Raw genomic sequence first — 16,863 nt, 5'->3', positions numbered from 1 at the left:
TACCTTGCTTTATTTATCTGTAAATACATTCAGTCCTAACTGAAATAGTACACAGGAGGGTGCTCCATGACATTATGCCAGCGTTACTGATGATGGAAGACAGTATAGGATGACAGCATATAAGAAATAATTCTGTCACAAACTCCATTTTCTTCATTGATAACGTGTCGATGGCAGTATGTTAATAACGACACTGTTAATAACAAACAGCTAAATATGATTTGGCAGTTGTGGTCACCAGAGCACCTCTGTGCAGGCAACACTGTGAAGGCTTAAAACCATGTCTGCAGATGAGGTAATCCCAGAACCGCTGGCTTTGCTTCAATCAGGGCAGGATTCATTTACAGGCCTCTGATCTTTCCACTGAGCCATTTCTGAACATGCAGAACCTCCTATATTCAGGACATAGTATAAAACAGAGCAATTCAACAAAAGTGAATCAGACACCTACTATACTGTTCTATGCAGTGTGGGTACAAAGATAAGTAAAACCCAGATCTTATTGCTTATGAGGGTCACAGTTTTTAAGATGTGAGGTTACTGAAGCCATTCCTCCATAATGTTCTTACTAACACTGTAACCCCTTCGCCACACTGGCTGTATTTTTTTGCCTACTGATCTCCATAGACTGTTCTGCTCTAGGGGACCTCCTGAAATTTACCTTTTCGTGTCCTTCTACAGACTCTGGCAGATCCCTCATTATGAGCTACACACTGTCCACACCCTTAGCTCAGTGAACTAGTATTTTTTGAGTTCCTGCACTTTTATAGGTACAGGAGATACAGCAACAGACAACAATTGACTCTATTCTTATCAGATCCTTCACGATGAGCTAGACTCAGTCCTCGTCCCTACTAACTAGACTAATTCCACTGATTTGTTTCACAGTATCCATTGCACTCCTAACAAGTTCTAGGTGCTGATGATACAGTAGGAAGCAAAACACAGTCCTTGGGCTCATGGAACTTGGCAAAACTTGGTGTGACACTGCCCAATTTTGACCAGTGGTGTCCAAAATCGGGTCCTTGAGACCCAAAACATGAATAAGACTTAGCCCACTGGAGTAGGTAAGAAGGAAATAGTATAATTTTCCTTTATATTCAAAAGAAAATATTTTTATATTGTTTATTTTTTATTTCTAAGCATTTATAGTTTATCACATTATATATTAATAGCTCAATATATGTATGTTATAAATAAACGTATAGACACTGAGGATACATGCTCAAATTCATTTACTGAAGGGGATAGCACCTAAAACTTCCAGAGACCACTGGCTTGAATGATGACACAACTAGAAGGAACTGTCTGCCACGATGGGGTTAGCCTGGACTTCCCACTAGCCTGGGAAGCGTTTTGGCAAGGATGCCTAAACATTAAACTAAACAACCGAAGTTCACATCCATCTCAATCTTCCTCCCTAACTGTCTCCTAACAACCATATATTCACCATCCCCGTGTCCCACGGATATCACAGCATTGCTACTTTCTATTCCACATCTGGTATATGTGTGTCATTACTATACCAGAAACATCCTGAAGCCAGAGCCGCTACCATTTTATTCTGCAAGCCCCAGAATTCCTAGTCTGGCGTTATATATAATGAGTACTCAATAAATACATGCTGTATAAAATAAAGACAAATCAATATACGGAACCCAGAATTACCAAACAGATATGATAGAGGCACCAAGTATTTGCTTTACCAAAGATTGCTCTTCTTTATAATGATCAGCACTGGATTCCTTTATGCAGCACCCCTCTGTGTACTTCACAGACCACTGATTACGACTAGGACCTGGGAATGGTAAAACTTCAAGTACCCACTGCTAACTAAAGATCAATTAGAAACACATATGAAACGCTCTGAAATTATAATCTGTCAATAAGGATATATAGTTAGTTCTGAAAAACTAAGGAAGTCAAAACTTTCCAAGAAAACATCTTTAATGAAGAAAAGCGCCAATCACCCTAATTATTGAGATCTATATATCAGACTTTATGATGAGACAGCTATACCTGAAGTAAGTCAGGAATGATACATATGGTTACCTAAAAAGAATTCAAGAAATAAAATCCACCACTGATTTATGATACAGTAAACTCATCACTATGTGAGACCAGATCCTCAGATCTATAACTCTGTGTCCATTCCTCAAGACCCATTCCCAAGACCTTTCAAGCTACAGAAGACTTCTGTATGGATTTAAATTTATGCACAGGCTATAGGTAGAAAATTATTAAAACTTTTTAAAACCCTGGACCTTACAACAAATCTGAACATGTTGTCTGGGACAACTAAGAATGTATAGCACCAAATGAGACAAGAATGCATATCCATATACAAAACTTAAAAGAGAAATTCATTATTACCATGAGGACAGTTAAATGAGATCTGAGTAACTGTACTTCCATGATGCCAAAGAGCCCCATGATAGAACGGAAAGAAGACTCACAAAATATTTTTCTGTGTTTCTCCATTCCTCTTTGCTTCTTTAATGTAAACATTAGGGTCATTATCAACGGTGTGAGCTTACCAAGAAATATTTTCCCAGATCAGTTTCTTCCTTATGATTTTGCTTATGAATGTATTTTTTATTAAAGCACCCAGGGTTGGCATCTGGAACACTGAGCACACAGTATTTTCGAAACAAAGTTTTAATCTAAACTCTGATGATGTCCAGAAATGACCAGTCAAAAGGGGGCCACAAATAAAACTGGGTAAAAATGAATACACCCTGAGGTGTAATAAATACAAAAGTTATGATTTTAAAATGTGATGTTGAAGATCTGATCAAGTCAAAGGGAAATCCAAAGACCAGAACCTAGATTACTAAGCATAAAAGAGAAACTCATGTGTGCCTTACAGGTCATGGCTTACTAAGACATGAGAGACACCACAGTTGTAACAAAGGTTGAGGGAAGCACTAAGCATAATTTTTAATCTATTTTAATTTTAATAAATTTTATATTAAATAATATAATTTTAATCTATAATTTCTCATAGACAGAAAAGTACATTTTTACCTGGTTAGAGTCTGGGCTTGAAATCTTATTAATAAATATACTTTAACTAGTATATTTATGTAAGTAAGAAGCAGTGTTAGAAATAGTAGTTTACACCATTTTTATTAGAATGTGTTTGAACACACAGCTCTAACTTTTTCTATTCACTATACTTTTAACATGATTTGGTATAAGTGCGTGGAGTCCTCGAACCGTTCCCTTTACTTCAAAAGTGTTGTCCTTTCAGACTGTGACATTAATAGTAATAAATAAAAAAGTAAAAATAAAGAAAGTCCAAAACACTCGTGTGTGTTTTAGTTGCTCAGTCGGGTCCTACTCTTTGCGACCCCATGGACTGTAGCCTGCCATGCTCCTCTGTCCACAGAATTCTCCAGGCAAGAATACTGGAGTGGGTAGCCATTCCCTTCTCCAGGGAATCTTTCCCACCCAGGGATCGAACCCAGGTCTCCCGCACTGCAGGCAGATTCTTTACATCTGAGCCACCAGGGAAGCCCCAAAACACTTGACTGTAATGTAACTTAATATAGGTTGAAAACTTTATCAAAAAGTCACTGGTTTTTAAAATAGACTAAAAGCCAAAATAATGTACTAAATGCAAAAATAACTAGACTAAATGCCAAAATAATAAATAAAGAAATGCCAGCCAAATTACGGTCAAAAGTCTAATTTTTAAAATCCACTCTGGTGCTTGGACCAAATGAGTTTATAACCCTGATGGTAGTTAGGACATATATAGTGGGACAGGAAGAAATCCTTTTCATATTTCAATGTCAGCTCCTATGTTGGAACTGGCCAATTTTTAAGTGGTTTTTACTTAGTACTATTTTATGCCATATCTGTCAGAATAATTAGCACAGAATAACATATACATTCATATCTACTGGACTTTTCCAGTCAGTAGAAGATGCTTGCTTTGAGGATAAGGGCTTTTCCACATTCATCTTTAAATCCTCAAAGTTTAAATTAGCATCAATACACTGTAGGCACCCAATATATGACCAGTGAATTAAATCAGTAAGCTTTTGCTACCTGAATCTCACCTATACTTGACCAAATTATATAACATGCAAAGTGATCTTTGAACATGACTCAAGAAAACAAGTCAAAAAAAAGGTATCAGATGCCACAAAACTTACTCAGTTTACCAGCCTACCTGAATGAGAAATATGGAAGTACTTTATTGTAGGGGGGATGAAAGACAAGAAATGGAAGCCTGACACACCCTAACGCATCACTGAGCAGAACCCAGCAAGAGCACGCTTCATAAGATTATCATCCACAGAAACTACTTTGCCAAAACAGAAAAATATCCTATTTCTATGTTTCAGGGTTCAGGGGAAAAGAGAAGTCACTTAAAAAGAACAACAAACTTTTTATTTTCCTATATCTGAATTCGGCTCTAACTTTGCTGAATTTGCAAAGATAAAAGAATTTAATTTCAGGTGAATAGGGCTCTCAGTACCAAAAAAGCAACATGTTACTTTGTCTTTTTTAAATCATTTGCTACATGTATGTAAATGTGTAATTTATAAAATCTCTACTTATCATAGCAGAAACAAATTTCTTACATAAAATAAATCAAAAGTACCCAGAAATCACTTTGAAAACTGATTAACTTTTGACTGACCTTCTAATTCATGTTTGCTCATTAGAACAACACTGCAATGTGTCTATGAAATCTGCTTAATAATTTTTTTCCATGAATACTGATTTCTTTTCAAACCAAATTCCAGAAAACTATTTTATAACACTATGTTAAATTCCTTTTGTAAAATATATTCACTGATTAAGTATTTAAGAGTACCAGACTAAAAACATATAGACTGTTCAGCAAGAAAAACAACTTCTTATGAAGAATGAATGATGATTGCTACTACTGCTGTACCAAAGGAATTAACAAATAGTGAAATCAGTAACTGTTGTTATTAGACATTTCTATCCTGGATACACCAAACAGAAAGGAAGTTCTCTAACTATTAATTTCTAAACTAAGTTTGAGGCCAGTTTTGTCTTTGATTGTGACCTCACAGACGAAAACTGACAACCAGCCCCAGCTCAGAGACTTTCTCATCCACCTTTCCTAAGATTGATAGAGGACAGTGTTCCAAGCCCCATCACTTCAAAAAGAAGATGATTTCTCTTTCAGGAGAAAGAAAAATTAGAGGTAATTCTTAGCTATAAGTAGCCTCAAACCGTTCATTTGTAACCTTTTGGAATGTGGTCCTAAAAGCAGGTATGCAGAGAACAAGCCCAGGAGACGGTGGCACTGCAGACAGGCATTCTAAGCCTGGCACAGTCACTTGCTTAGCTGTGTGACTTCCAACAAATGACTTAACCTGTGACTTGGTTTCCTCGTCATTAAAACAGGGTTACCTCTCATCAGAAAGCTGTTATGAAAAATAAAGTAGTAAAAATAAAACTTACACTTCATAAGGAGGCTCGCAGTCCAAATATCTTTCTCCCAAAGGGTCCAGCTCAGTGGTAGAGTCTGACTGCAAATTATCTTCCTCCCTTCCTCCCAAAGTGAAATACTATTTGGGCTACCCTCCTAAAAACTGCATTTAATTTTCCCTTAAATATACGTGAAACCATGTAATCATGCTACCACTCTAAAAAACAAAAATGACTGGATAAGGAATTTACTTCATAAAAACAACAGGTGCCTTTATTTCACGTAGCCGTCCTAACGGCGTCTAATAACTGTTCCTAAAAGACTATATAAGGGACTGTGTAAGTATCAAATTCATAATTGACAACTTCATTATATGTAGTGATGAATACTAAAAGGACTCAAAAGCTACAAATAAATCTTTAAAATCAAATAATGGTAAAAAAAAAAAAAAAACGTTCAATCCCACATTCCCATCCTCAGACATTTCTAGGCAGTATCACAGATGCACATTAGTGAATATAACTGGCTGAGAGAAACAGGACAGAGATAAAGGGGGAGAGAAGGAGGAGAGAAAAGGAAGAACAGAAGGGAGAGAGAGAAAAAAATAATAACTTCAGTAACACAAAATATAATCCAAGTTTGACAGTTGGATGTAGAGAATTATTTTCTCATTTTGTTCCATGCTCCACAACATTCTCTTTGCAGTCAATGAGAACTCTACACTTGGGTGAGTTTTGAGAGGCTCACCAAAAGCTGAAAAATAACTCAGCAATTTTTAATATTAAAAGATTCAGGACTGCTAATAAGACTCCCTCTGAATGACTCAATCTGTAGCTTTCCCACATCAAAGGATGTAGTCGAATCAACAAATAAGAAGACTTTCTTTAGCCATTAATAGTTTTAATCTAACAAATGAAGATTAAGTCTTGGCCTAACAGTAGTTCAGACACAGCTACTACTTTATTCCTAGAGAGCCATATAGACTCTCACTTCATACTTTTCAATTTTATAGTGCTTTTTTATAGGAAATTAGAAGTACAGATAAAAGATTCAGCATTTCACAGTTAATTATTAAAAATAAAGATACCTAGGACCTCTATAAAATACAACCCAGGAACATTCTCACCTGAGAGGAAACCAAATTTGCAGAAAACACTTTCACTTTTACCTTTCTGACTGAAGGAAAGAAACATTCAAGTAGCAGAGTAATAAAGGAAATATAATTCCTTCATGAAACTTCTCCTAAGAGTAAACCGTAATGAAAGTAACCTAAGTTTTGTTCACTGTTATAAGCAATGTTCAACAAGGCACAAGTTTCAAAAGTTACAGCTATAAGTGTGTGTTTGTTTAATAAAATAAAAACTACAACAACCAAAAAAGAATCAACAATGTCAAAATGGATGGATGAGGTTCAGCTAGTGTGCATGTGATTGTGCGTGTGTGTGTGTCTAAGCTTTCCTTACCCACAAGCCTTTCACTCTGCTCAATGCAGGAGGCACAAATGATTTTATGCACTGCCATTTTGTTTCCTTGTCTTGATAACCTCTGATGCCTTCCACATTTATATTTGAAGCCAAGGGTTTCAACAGACAGATAGTCTGAGTTAATATATGATGTTAACACGGCTTCCATGATCTATCCCCTTGCAATGAACTCAAAATGTTCAGATGATCAATGATCAAAATTAGCAAAAGGATTTTCATTGAGCTAAACGAGTAGGAATACCCTATATTTTCACTTTGTGAACTAAGAAAGTTAATACAATAAGATCACAATCCCTTATATGAAACCCTTAGGTCCAAGTACACATCAGATTTTGTGTGGGCTTTAAAAAGATCAGATTGAGCATACTGCATGCTTTATGTAACATTCGTAGCTCAATTTAGGTTAGTACTTCATAACGTACCATACTACTACTTACAGCAAAATATGTGAATATTCTAAGTGGGCTTTAAAAACTATTTTAAAAAGGCCCATGACAATCTGGGTCAGGTTTTGACATCAAGTGAGTTTTAATGTCAAACTTTTGGAAAAACAAAAACATTACTTTTTCAGAGGTATTTTTAGATACAAGATTGCAAATATATACCCAATACCACTCCAGATCAAGATACAGTTCACTAATTTATTAGAGATGAAAAAGTATGGCAAATTAAAATTCAGCAAAGTAAGATGTTCCTGGCAAATACATCCTTAAAAGCCAGGGAACAGCTGGGTGGTTCAGTTGTCAGGACTCTGCCTTCTCACTACTGAAGACCCGAGTTCAATCGCTGGTCAGGAAAGTAAGATCCCAGAAGCTGCAGGGTGCAGCCCAAAAAAAAAAAAAAAAACCCTAGAAAGTTAGGAAATACAAAGGTTATTTCATTTTAATTTATTCAAATAAATTAAATGAACATTGAGACTACTTAAAAATAAATGTCTGTGTTAGAGGCAATGAGTATTCAAGTTTGAGAACCATAGTACTAATAGTCTTTGGTACTTCCCTTGCATTTAACCACAGGGTGCATAGCCCCAGGCTTTTGATTTTCATACTGTTCAAGATTTCAGGGATTTAGGGTATTTCCCATCCATCCTCTCTCTAGTTTGTCCCTCTTTTCGATTGAAGTGCCATTTTGTATGATATAATTTGTTATGAACTTTGGATATAATGCTCCTCAATCTTCATGCCTTGACACAAACATGTTGTAACTGGTTGTGAAGAGTCCCCCCAAGTAATTAGTTATGAAAAATTAATGTACCACAGTTTGAAGGATTTTACAAGTATATATATGGGTGTATTCAAGATTTTCATCATAATAACATCACTCTTGCTTATTTTCTGACAGACTTTACTGAAAGGGAAAGAAATGGCTTTATCACACTGTGAACTACCTATATAGTCAACTGCATAATTTATCTATGTCTATCACCAAAGAATCATAGAGTCCCATATGAAAACATCAGTCGCATGCGTGTGCGTAGAAAGTTTGAGGAATGATGCTCTAAGACATTTCAGGATGCATCAAAGTCACTTGAGAGAAAGTCTAATGCTGTCAACTAACCATTCTGAATGGTGTCCTGTCCTGCGCGATATCTTTTTTTTAAAGAGGTACAAGAATCATTCCCCAAACTTCAAGAAGCACTGTACTTATATGTGGCATGCTTCAGCTGTTTTTTTCTTTTCTTCGCTTCTGGTTATTCTTATTTCCTTCAGTAATAACTTGCTTGTCCAGCACCCCACAGTTAAAAATGCACCACTGCTTCATGATACTAGAGTTGAAACAAAAAACTGAAATGCACGGACTTGAAAAACTTCAAACTTGGTGGGAGTTGGAGTGAGATGAGATATAACTATAAAAACATATCCTATTGAGTACTGTCTGTGGATAAGGGTCATTATAGACCTTACTGTCTTATGTAATTCTCATTCTGCTGTATGGTAAATATTAAGATGCCCTTTTGCACATATGATAATGGAAGTTTATTCTGTGTCCATATAAGCCCAAAGTCCCTCAGCTTATAAACTAGAGAGCCATCAAGAGTGAAACCCAGGGCTCTTCAGCTGCAAAGCCTCTGCTTCCTATTCTATACCTGCTACAATGGAACATCTATGGAGGGGGATAAGGGTCCTCTGAGTATTGTAAACATGCTGACTGAAATACAGCCATACAATCTTGAAGCTCCGGAAGAGAGACCTCTGTAGTCAATAAACTCTAACTCCACATTCAAGTACGTAACGCCCATTCAATCTTTATCCATCAGTCCCTTAAATGAGAATTCCTCCAAGAGTATCAGGGGACCTCACAGCTGCTTCAGAATCACCAGCAGTATTAGTTAAAATGCAGATTCCAAGGCCCTACCCTAGATACACTGAATCAGAATATGAAGATGAGGGCTGGGGATTTCTATATTTTGCAAGCATACCGGTGTTTTTTTAATTTAAGTCATAAAATAAATTTCATGAATGACACTCTGTCTTTTAATAAAATAGTTTGAAACAGATTAGGTTTATAAAGGTTAGACAGGAATAGGAAATTATCAGAGCACTGCTCTTAGTACTGTTTCAGGAAACTTTTGTTCCAGGTTTTATATGTGTATTGGAATAGAAAAAGTATTTCTTACCACAAATCTCAAAAACATTTGAGAAATTCAGTTGTTTTAAGCAACTTTTATCCCCATTCTTATTTGTTCTTTCAAAGAAGTTATTGATCATTTATTTAATTATTCCCTTTACAAAATATCCAAACTTGTGTCTTTTTCAGGATCTCAGTTATTTCAATCCAGGAGTTTCTGTTTTATTCCCTGATCTTTTCACCCAAGGGCTATATTTAACTACTGGTTTAATTATTTAATCAATATTTTACAATACTTTTCACTTTTCTAAGATTTCCTAAACTCCAATTCATTCTTAATTTTACTTTATATTTTATACAGCCTCCTCACGATCTGAAGTTATTTTACTCTATCTAGATCCTTGAACTGATATATTTTTAACTTATTAAACTTATATTTTGGAAGGTGTGTCAGTGTTTCATGGTCTATACTTAATCCTTTAAATCTTTCATTCCCTTACTCTTTCATTCTCTGTTTATATACACTTTTTAGACAGAATTCTTTATTGGCTTGTCTTCTCTTGCATTTCTGTTGTGTAATTGGTACTTATTTCAATTCTCACCTTATCTTTTCCTTTGAAAGAAAAAAAAAAAAACAATCCCTATTAACACATGAGGATTTTCTGGATATATCTTTACAGTTTTACAATGATGTCCTGGCATTTCAAGAAACTGTAATTGCCTTCTAAGGGATAATATGAACACATACGAATGTTGAGAGGCTAAATGCAAAAGATGCTCTCCTCAGGTATGACTTAAAACATAGAAATCTCTACAGTTCGACACAGTGTGTTGCGACTGCCCTTGAGGTAGTACAAGCTCATGGATGGAATTATAGTCACAGAATCTTCAAGATGGAAGAACATCCATTCAATATTTAGCCTTAGTTTTTACTACCTTCAGAGCAGTGTTTCTCAAAGTATGGCCTGAGGACCGCTTGCATCCAATTTACTTGGGGCATGCAATAAAAATGAAGGGGTGAAACTACAATGTTTTTATAATTTGGGTCTGTTTTCATTTCATATTGAGAGGAAGGCTGATTAAAAATACAGAAGATATCAGTCAGACCTATTTTAAAAGGTGCCTTTGGTAAGGAAATGTTAAAAACAAGGTGGACCTCAAACTACAAGTTCAAGAAAAGTGTCTTCTTAAGCTAAATACCTGCTTAAGCTTAAATTTTAAAATATATTCCACACTGGTGGTGATGCAACATGCCAAATTAATTGCCTATATTTAGTAATTCAGAACATTTAAAAATACAATTTTAAACACTTCTGCACTCTTGCAATGGACTAGTAATTCCAGGGATTTCTTTTAGTATAGCAAAAACAGCCATATCTATAGTGAGGCTATTTTCAAAAACTTCTTTTAATAGGGTTGAACTGTGAAGTCTTTACCACTTCTATTAAAGACTTCTAATATTAAAGTAATTGATATTCATGGTAGGATCCCAGTAAAAATATGGCCCTTGCTTTAACCACATTCTTTATGAAATGTTGGAAAACATAAACCGTAAGTATATTGACTGATAATTAATAATTAGAAATTACATCTGTAATTTTACTGAAAAATATGGCTTTAAAAAACTTTAGCTGATGAATTAGACTTTCATGAGCTGTGCCACATTATTTTAAGGTCGTTGGTCCTTTAACTATACACAAAAAACATTATCAATTACATAGTTACTTACAGCACAAGCAAGCCATAATTATATATTCATCCTCACTTTCACTCAGAGCTATGTTTTAAATTCAATGTCTAAACAAATCTGTCTCAATGGATGAAGTATAAAGAACAAATCTATAAGGTCAAAGGTCCTACATAGTTTTCAAGTTGTACAGCAGAGCTAGATATACATTAAAAGCAGAGCTACTTCACAAACTCATAAACCTGGAACTTTTTTTTAAAATTTGGATATAAAAATCAAGATGGATATTAAAAAAAAGAAAGTATCAAAATTGCAAAGTTCTATTAGTATCTAAGACCCTAGGGGAAGATTCTTCCTAAAACTGCCATAATACATACAAAGATGTACCACTAAGAAATAACATAGATGAACCCCTCTTTCAATAAATGTGAAATGCAAATTAAGATTTCCGTTTCAGAATTTAATAGAGGTATGCAGAATAATAAAATAGGAGGTTTGAAAACTCTTGGCCATATAGAAGCAAAACTCGTATCTAAAATCTTATCTTGAAAAATTAAGCCTTATAAACCAAGCCAAATAACTTGTATTTCATTGTCAGTGTGACTTTTTCAAATCACTACTTCAAGTTTTACACTATAAAAACTACTCTGACTTCAAAGACCAAGACTTTGCTTGAAAATATTGTTTTAATGAAGCAGTTATTTGATATCTCAAACAAATGCAAGAACTCATCAGATCGCTTTTATTCTGGAAATTGCTGATTCCCATTTTAAATTCTGAATTGGTAAAACACATTTCCATGGGGAAAGAACTAACATTAAAAGTTTGCGACAGTGAACAAAATAATGTGCCTCACATGTATAAATGTGGTGTTCTTTAGTAATCAGGAATGCATTTTGAATACTCTTGCCATATGTTCAAAAATGAAAAACTTCTCTTGCAAACAAGCTTAAAAAAAAAAAATCAAAGAAGCTGAAATCCCATATTTCAGTGTGCACTAAATTCATCTTACAGACCCATCTCATTCTGACTGTTATGCATGTGACGTATTAGGAGGCTCTCCTAACTATCTGAAATAACAAGATATTTTACATTCCATTAAAGAAAGCTGGATACAGAGCTTCTGTTATATATCATCTAAAGTTCTCAGCAATGTCAAAGTATACTTTGCTACCATACAGAAAACAGAAAAACTACCAGAAAAGCTTGGTCTTCAAATTCAATTTCTCTCAATATTAAGACAATCTTTTGGTGACACACAGTATTACAGCAAGTCATGGAACAAAACAAAAGAAGGTCCCTTTTCTTTTTCTTTTATGGAAAACTGAATTCAAGTTCATTTTCATTCACAAAATACAGTCTGTCTTCATTATGATACTATTACAAAGCACCAAAACTGATTTACATAATTTGTATGACCAGTTTTCTTAAATTATCAGCAATTTAAGAATACCTGAGGTGTTTCTTGCAGTGGAGGAGCAAAATTACACGTTGGTTTTCTGAAGTTTGGGCTTACCACGCTGCTTTCAAATGTTAAACCCTCAGTTTTCACCTAGAGGGCTACTTCTCAAAAACAAACTTTTTAGGCACTTACTGTCCCACATTATTTCACCAACTTTTCCAATTAGGGGCACAGATCTGAAAAGAGTACTTAGCAACAGATTTCAAAGTTGCTATTTTTCACATACACAGACTGTCAAAATATACCCAATTTCTCCAAATTTAGAAGTTCTGAAGCAAATTCAATGCATTAGGACAGTTACTTGCTTCTGAATCAAGCTGATACACTAAATGCTAGATTTACCACACTGCCCAGTCCACCTTCCCTACTACAAGGGTAACTGTCATAAACAGCACAAGTTCCCAAGAAAAGATTGCCCAGAAAAAAGTAAACAAATGTCAGATACTGTAATTTAGAGAGGTCTTCTGGGCAATGCTTCCTTGGGTTTTTTAATAATTCTCTCCACTCACAAGCTACAATCTTTCTACAATATTATCTAGCATCAAATTCCCTAGGCCTTCAACTCTATGCAAAATTTCATTATGAAATAAAAAGAGAAAATAAGTATTCAAATGACACTTGCAGAAAAATATTAAACGGACATTTAAACTATGTTAAAATAATAATACCCATAGCCGAATTCTAAATACTAAAAATCTGCTATGGGAAACTCAATGGGACAAGATTTCTGGGGTGCTACAAGCCCAAAAAGGCATCTTCTGACGTGTACAGTAAGGACCCTTAGGTCATTACTAATATCAGCTAGCTTCCCTATATGAAGAGTTTGCATACTTACTCAGGAAGGCAAGTGGAAAGTACACAGAGAGGAAGATGAACTGCGGCAAAACCTCTGTCATATGATAGTGACCTATAAAGTATCAAATAAAGGTACATCATCAGTATGATATAGCTTTACAGTTGAGGGCGAACTCCTGCAACATCTACGAAGGAAGGACCCCGAAACCCAGGAGGCCCGCTCCCCACCAACCACTCCTTCTCGCCATCCCCACCCCTACGTGCTGTGGGGCAATTAAGGGAAAGAGCTCCCAGTTTTCCAAGGGCAGAGGCTGAGGGTAGCCCAGTTGGCATTCTAGGGTGTCTCCAGCACACTTTCACCCTACTCCCGGTAATGTACAAGGCAGAAAGTTGATCAATTCGGCACACCCCAAACCCACGCCGTGCTCATTTATCAACTTGCACAAGTGATCGCCGTCCCCAGGAGAAATGCACCAGGAACCAAATCATGGCAATCGACAGGCAGTCCGAGTCTCCCAGTGCTCAGAAGCCGGCCGGAGGTGGCAAGGCGACGGCAGCGGGTCCAGGTAGCGCAGCCCTCAGCCCTGCAGACCTGGGCGGCCCCATATCTCGCCCAAACGCCCGGCCCCGGTCACAATCCCGAGATTAGAGATCGGAACCGAGCGGGGAACACATTCGCCAGAGCCCCCGGTGTCTAGTGCAGGGCCACCAGGTCGGGGTGGGGGGAGATGGGAAACGGAGAGGGAGGAAGGGAGCGAGGGATCCCACCCCGGCTTTGTTGCTGGTCACCATCAAGTTTGCATCTTAGTACAAAATGTCGATCTTAAAGGCTGACAAGACAGAGGCAGAGGGAGAAAGAGAAAGGGAATAGAGTCCATCTTGCTTTGGGGAAGAGGGGGGAGAAAAAAATGAAGTGTAAATCCCACACTCCGGGCGTAAAAGTCTGCTAAACACCTTTCCATAACGGAGAAGCAACGAGTGGGGTGGCCCCGTCGCCGTGCCCGCTCGAACTGGCGGCGGTCTGGGCAGAAAACACCTCCCTCTCCTCGTCTTCCTCCTCCTTCCCCTCCTCCTCCTCCCTCTCCTCCTCCTCCCGCGGGCCCCGGCGAAGATCCCGCCGCCACCGCTGCTGCCTCCGCTGCTGCCTCCGCTGCCCCCCGGGGAGGCACGGCCGCCCGGCCCGGCGCTGCCATTCCGGGCTTGGACCGCGCGGCGCGCGTGGGGCGGGAGCTGGGTGGCCGCGCGGGGACATCCGCACCGGGGACCCCCTGCGCCCCCTCGCCGCGGGCTGGCTACAAAAGTCATGCGAGCAGAGGTGGCGGCGGCGCGCATAAGAGGGGGCGCGCGTGGGGGGGCCTCCCACGCCGCGAGTGGGCAACCCCAAGGGATGGCGAAGAACGCCCCTCCCCGCGCGGGGAAAGTACCCCAGTCCCCGGCAGCCCGGCGTCCGCGGCCGGGAGACTAGAACTGGACGTGTCATTAGCAGGACGGGCAATGGTTTCAAAGCCCCAGGCCAATGACCATTAGCAGAGGCAGAGCTCGCTCCGTCCCCATCCCCCACCACCTCCACCCACCTTCCCCTTCGTACCCGCCCCCCACCTCCACCCCACCTCACGAAACTTTTCAACGAGATCCACCTGGACTAATTTGTCCTCAGACAGTTAAAATACTGACTAGACCCTACACACCGGGAGAGAAGGGGAATGCACGTTTTATTTTCCTTTCTACAGAAAGGAAAGCAAAAAATAGCTTCTCTCTCCGTCTCTCCCTCTCCCCCCCCCCCTCCTCTGTCGTACATGTTGTGTCTTAGCTTTTTGCATCGTTTCGTTTTACCTTCCTCATTTAGCTGAAATGATCGTGGATATTTCACACATAAACGTGTTCCAGATTCTTGGATTCAGGGTCCTTGTAAATTACAGGACTCACGTTAAGTTTCATACAATACCAAAAAATAAAAAAAAAAATAATACATCTCTGAGGGTGAGCGAGCGAGACGAGGTGGAGGAGGAAAAGAAACCTCGAGTCTGATTTCGGTAATTTACTAGCGACCCGGATCGCAGCAAATAACAGTGTAACACGAGTGTGGCTTAAGGGGCTCGGGAGCTCTTTCTAGAGCCATCGACCCCATCCCCGGATAAAGGATCTGCAAGTTTTCTGTCATCGCGACCATGCAATGCCATAACTTACCTTCAGAAATAAGACTTTTAACAGCCAAGGCCTTCCTCCTCCCCTCCACCACCACCCCCAGCTTCGCTCCCTCCACCTTAAACTTATTGACACAACATAATCCCACATTCAAGCAAAATCCTGACACAGCCTCCCTCCTCCTCTTCCCCCTCCTCTCTTCCCTCGCGTTCTCTCGTTCTCTCTCTCTCCCGTTCTCTCCGGTTCTCTCTCTCTCTCTCTCTCTCTTGCCCTCCCTCCCCCCCGCCGGCTTTCCCTCCCTCTTCTCTCTCCCCTACTCCCTCACCCTCTTCCCCCTCTCCCCCTATTCTTCCTCCTAGCCACTCTGGCACTAAAACAGCACTTTCTCTACTCGCCGCGCATTTGGTTAGGGGTGGGGGGGTGAGAGGGCACCGATCTCCGGGGCCGGAACACCCAGATCCCAACTCTCCAGATGAACTGTTCCCGGTCACCGACGCACTCGAAACGTTCAATCAATCCACTGAGGGCTGGCTGCTCGTACCTTCCTCCCTTGCCCCGACTCCCCAGGCCCCACCTCCCCGGCAGCCGAGCCCAAGCTGGGCTCCACGTACTTTCGCCGAGATGAAGTTTGGGGCTCCCCGGGCGGCCACGAGCCGCCCGCCGGCGTGAGGGCTCTGTTGTTGTTTTCCTCGGGCTGCTCCTGCCCGCGCCCCGGCTCCCGTGCCCCTCTCGGGCGGCGCTGCCTGTGTGCCGAGAGGTGCTGGTTGCAAACGCAGCCTGGCACCGGCTGGCCTACTACTCCCCAGCCCGGCCCCCAGCCTCCCGCCCGCAGGGCACTGCCTCCGCGCCCCCCACCCGCCGCCGGCGCGGCCGCCGCGACCCTCGCCCCCGACCTCTCCCGACCCAAAGTTTTGGCGGAGGGGGAAAGTGCCCAGGGAGCGGGCCGGCTGGCGGCGGCTCCGGACGCGCGGGGTTCCCTCCGTCTTCCTCAAGTCCAGCCTACCGGCTGCCGCCGCCGCCGCCGCCGCTGCTCCTGCCGCGGAGTCCTTGGGGCTGCAGCCCGGCGGCTCTCAAGTGAGTAGGAAAACAGAAAGTGCGGGGAGAGCGCCCGAGAAGGGCTGGAGATGGGGGGCGCTTACCTCGCGGGCTCGCCGGGCGCGAGGGCGTGTGTGTGGCTCGCCCTCAGTGGCCAGTCAGGGGTTCTCTATGGGAAAGTGGAGAGGAGCTCGCGGAGCCGCTCTGCCTCCGCTTCACTGTACACTGCTCCACATACAGTACATGCAACCCGGAGAGACTGAAAACA

At 40.2% G+C, this 16,863-nt stretch overlaps 1 protein-coding gene across 15 annotated transcripts in view; it reads right to left on the bottom strand.

Annotated features, from left to right (window-relative positions):
* The window catches only part of BBX (BBX high mobility group box domain containing), a 298,089-nt gene extending 281,242 nt beyond the window's left edge, over nucleotides 1-16,847 (bottom strand). For 7 of the 15 annotated variants that reach the window (XM_005201322.5, XM_024990118.2, XM_005201330.5 and 4 more), the window contains exons 1-2: nucleotides 16,700-16,847; nucleotides 13,456-13,527 (exon numbers count right to left, since the gene is read on the bottom strand). The gene's annotated coding sequence lies outside the window, so the exon portion shown is untranslated. The other 8 variants (NM_001192759.1, XM_024990092.2, XM_015471136.3 and 5 more) reach the window with 8 other exon arrangements.
* Nucleotides 16,848-16,863: the final 16 nt, after the last annotated feature.

This window comes from Bos taurus, chromosome 1, assembly GCF_002263795.3.
Source record: "Bos taurus isolate L1 Dominette 01449 registration number 42190680 breed Hereford chromosome 1, ARS-UCD2.0, whole genome shotgun sequence".
NCBI lineage: Eukaryota > Metazoa > Chordata > Mammalia > Artiodactyla > Bovidae > Bos > Bos taurus.
Note: the sequence above shows the minus strand (reverse complement) of the source record. Positions and strands in the feature narration are given on the sequence as shown.